The sequence below is a fragment of the Octodon degus genome, unplaced genomic scaffold (genome assembly GCF_000260255.1).
Source record: "Octodon degus isolate 3935 unplaced genomic scaffold, OctDeg1.0 scaffold00035, whole genome shotgun sequence".
Taxonomy (NCBI): domain Eukaryota; kingdom Metazoa; phylum Chordata; class Mammalia; order Rodentia; family Octodontidae; genus Octodon; species Octodon degus.
In genome coordinates, this window is record NW_004524611.1 from 5126904 (window position 1) to 5131566 (window position 4663).

General features: G+C 45.2%; 1 pseudogene; it reads right to left on the minus strand.

Annotated features, from left to right (window-relative positions):
• Nucleotides 1-3750: 3750 nt before the first annotated feature.
• Nucleotides 3751-4663, minus strand: part of LOC101576202 — an 8433-nt pseudogene continuing 7520 nt past the window's right edge.

Consider the following 4663-nt stretch of genomic DNA (forward strand, 5'->3'; position numbering starts at 1 on the left):
ACGTGGTGGAGCTAACCCCACCTCCCCCCGTGAGCTCACACCGCTGGGAAGACGGGCTACACGTATAGTAGAACAAGCCATTCATTACGTGGTGGTGCTAACCCCACCTCCCCCCGTGAGCTCACATCGCTGGGAAGACGGGCTATACGTATAGTAGAACAAGCCATTCATTCTCAGACTGTTACCTTCATTGATTATGATAAGCCTTTAAAGTTTATTATATGCAAAACAGCTCTCTCTCCCACTGCTGTTTTTTGGCAAACTGCACCCTTAAGGTGGGTCCATTTACCAGCCACACCTAAAAAGGTCATTCAGCCATATTATCAAGCTGCATCCGACCTTATAATCTCAGGTAGGGAACAAGGAAGATGTTATTTTGGGAAGGAACCAGACATAATCACACAACCTTAAAACAAAGAACAGATCAACCGGCTTATGCAAACTACTGAGTTTTGGCCCATCGCATTGGCCTCTTACATAGGCCTCATCGATAATCATTACCCTCCGGATAAGCTCATTGACTTTGCTAACAGACATGAGTTTGTTTTCCCTGCCATTACAGCATTTAAACCCTTAGACAATGCTTTGGTAGTATTCACTGATGGTTCGTCTACGGGTATAGCTGCCTACACATATCAAGATAAAACAATAGCCTTCCCAACAAATGGCACATCTGCCCAATTAACAGAATGACAAGCTGTCACCATAGTTTTCTCTGCATTTCCTTCTCAGCCCCTTAATATTTACACAGACAGTGCATATATTGCACACCCATTATTAGAGACAGCTACCTCCAATGCTGGAGAGCTATTCAGACAATTACAAAAATCTATAAACAAAAGAACTCATCCATTTTTCCTGGGACACCTACATGCCCATTCTGGGCTCCCAGGACCCCTGGCTGAGGGGAATCAAAAAACTGATCTGGCCACCCAGCCGCAGACCTCCCCTCATATATTAGTTGGCATTTGTATTGACGACACTGTTGATAAAATCACCCTAGCACAAAACACACATAGCTTACATCACCTTAATGCTCAAACCCTCCGACTTACGTACAAAATTACCAGAGAACAAGCCAGACAGATAGTTAAAAATTGCCCTTCTTGTGCCACACACCTTCCAGTCCCACATCTTGGGGTCAACCCTAGAGGTCTAGTACCTAATGCACTTTGGCAAATGGACATCACTCACCTTCCTGAGTTTGGCAACATCAAATATGTACATGTAATTGTGGATACCTTTAGTGGTTTTATTTACGCTTCCCTCCAAACTGGCGAAGCCACCAACCAGGTAATCAGTCATATGCTAGCTGCCTTGGCAGTCCTAGGATGTCCACAACAATTAAAAACTGATAATGACCCACGCTATGTTAGTTCTGCCTTTGCCCAATTCTGCAAGTGCCTCAATATTCAACATATAAAAGGCATACCTTATAATCCTCAAGGCCAAGGGATAGTTGAAAGAGCACATCTCTCAAAACTTACCATTGATAAAATAAAAAAGGGGGATTGGTACCCCACGAGGGGGTCGCCCAGAAATATCTTATCTCATTTCTTGTTCATCCTCAATTTTTTAAATTTGGATGCCAATCGACAATCTGCAGCCACTCGTTTTTGGCACACAGAAACACAAAAGCAATTTGCCTCAGTATTATGGAGAGACCCCTTAACAAATTCATGGCACGGTCCAGATCCAGTCCTAATTTGGGGTCGGGGGTCAGTATGTATCTACTCTAAAGAAATGAAATCTGCAAGATGGCTGCCAGAACGTTTGGTCAAATAAATTGACCAGACCCAATGCATAGCGGGTAACCTCACAGATGATTCCAGGATGAAAGTGTGGCCCTGAGAAAATTCTCCTATTTTTACTTTCAGATTATGAGAATGAAGATCCGGATCCTGTTATTGGGAATACTGCAGACCTGGTCATGGGTCCTTGAAGGCAGCTTCCAGGAGGAACGCTGCTGCTTCTACGCAAATAAGTCCGGTATTGTTCGAGATAAAATAAAGAGACTTCAAGAAGATCTTATTAAGAGAAGAGAGCTATTTGAAAACCCTTTCTGGAGTGCATGGAATGGAATACTACCCTACCTTCTCCCCCTATTGGGACCCTTGACTGGACTATTAATACTTTTATCAATAGGACCCTGTCTTTTCAATAGGCTGATGACTTTCATTAAACAACAATTGGATGCCATTAAAATGCAACCCATCCAGGTCCATTGCCACAGGCTTGAGATGGCCGACAGAGAAAGTTGTGCTGAACTCGAAAGAGTACACTGCGATGATGCCCAATCCAGGTAAAGAGATTTTCTCACCTGGGTGCGATGGACTGGATAGCCAGAGACAGGCAACTAGAGGCTCACATGCGGTACCGACCACCACCTAAGACAGGAACTGGGCCTTCCGCTGCCCTGCTTTCCTATGACAGGAAAGGTCTGGTCCAGCCCCATGTGAAAGCATCTTGACCCAAGACAGGCACAGTCCCCTCAAGGAATAACGGCCTTTGGAGTTAAAGTAAAAAGGGGGACCTGTGGGAAGCCATTAACTGGTATCCATTTTATAATAGTTTCAGCCATTTTCTTAAGTTTCTATTCCCCTGCTGAGTTAAGTTTCTGGTCCTTCCCACCTTGCCCATTCCCCGCGAATCACGTGCTATGCCCCAGGGGTGGGACCTTCCCCCGTTGCCTAGATACCTGCTGACCCCCCAAGAGCCGAGACTTCCTCATTCCTTCACCCCCTATATATACCCAGCACCTCCCCTGAATAAACGGGACTTGATCAGAATCCTGTCTTGTCTCCATTCTTTGTGTCTCCTGTCCCTTCTCATCCCACTCCCCCTCTAGGGTCCTCGTTGACTAACCCGCGGATCGGGACAAGGAACATAATGGGAAAAGGCAACGCTAGAAATCTAGAAATAGGCATCAGCAGGCCCACTGTCACCCAGCAGAGTCTCAGAATTCTTTTCAACACAGCGCTCCAATCAATGTGAATGGGCGGGACGCAAGGTGGCTTCGCCATCCAGCGTTAATTTAAGCACTAATAGCAGCCTGAGTCATGGTGCCGAAGCAGAGAAACCAGAATGAGTTCATGGCTCCTGCTCGGCTCCACGCTGGCGCACTGACCTCTGGTGCTCTAGAACTCTTGGGCTCACACGTCTTCCCGACCAGACTTTGGCATGCGGGAGAACAGGGCACACTGTGCTGCTCAGCCAGCCAGAAGCTGAGCTGGGCACTCTATGGTGTGGCCGCAGGCGGCCGCAGGCCTGACCTCATCTACGTGTGACTGCTTGCAGCTGTGCTGGATGGGAGACTTGAATCCTTGTGACAGGTGTAGAGCGGTTGGGGAAGCCCAAAATATTTGCCATCTGGTGCTTTGCAGAGGCGTCCTGACCTGGTGGCTGGGACATTTTTCACCACACATAGTTTGAAAGCCCCAGAATAAATCACTGCATATATTTTTGGTTTCACACTATTTTAAAGTTCCAAATGATTAATATCTTACTTTGCAAAAGGAGAGTGAGAATAAAGGCCAAACAGAATATGTCCCTCTTTGCCTACCATCCAACCTATGAATTTATTTCCAGAAAAAATAAGTGTAGAATTCCCAAGAGAGCTGGGTATTTGATGGTTCCAGAAATAAAAAATTAGAATGTCATTAAGTTTCAGGTAATCCTGATTTTTTTTTTCAATTTGGAAGCAGGTACTTTATTAACTGACCAAATCATAAAAACCCCATGGTAGATACCTTAGTTCATCCTTCTAATAAGCCTGCTGATCTGGTCTTCCCTATTTCCAGCATCTCCATCTTCCACAGAATGGGTGGTCGTTTTCTTCATTCCACCTTGAGGAGATGAGAACTTGAAGGGCCACAGGAAGTTATTTGCCTCTTTGAAGTGTTTTCGAACAATGTAGATCTCATGAATCAGATCCTCCATGCAGGTGATTCCATATTTACCAAGAGATCGAGCCATCAATGAATTATCAGTCAAGGCAATTCGCTTCTTATTGACTTTGCCGTAGCCACGCTTGTATATTAGTTTATTCACTGCCTTTACATTTGGGTGTCCCCATGCAATATACGACTCCACAATTCTCAGCACGTGAATTGAAGCCTTGTTGAGCTTAATGAAGGTACCATTGAAGGTTTGGCGAAGGCGAAGAAGCTGTAACACCTTGCGGACCTTTGGGCTCACACCATTGATACCCCTAATCCGGATGACAAATGCCAGTTTGGGCTCTGCAGGGACATAGAAGTTGCCAGCTTTTCTCGCCATCCCAGTCATTCGGATCTCAGTTCTGTACATCTGTCTGTGCTCCTTATGATAGTGCCTGGATTTTTCATAGATGAGCTTCCTCCTCGCCTTGCGAAGCATCTTCTGGGCAAACTTCTTTCTCAGACACTTTATCTTTAGCTCTGCGAAACATTTTTGCTTTTCCATAAGGGTTTCTGGCACAGCAGGAGCCTTATTTTTCTTCTTTTCTATACCCTCCGTGGTTCCAGCCAGAAAAGAGCAGGTAATCCTATGTTTTTTTGTTTTTGTTTTTGTTTTTTTTTTTTGCGGAACTGGGAATTGAACTTAGGCCCTTGCGCTTGCCAAGGAGGCACTTATTCCACTGAGCCATCTCCCCGGCCCCAAAATTTATTATTATTATTATTAT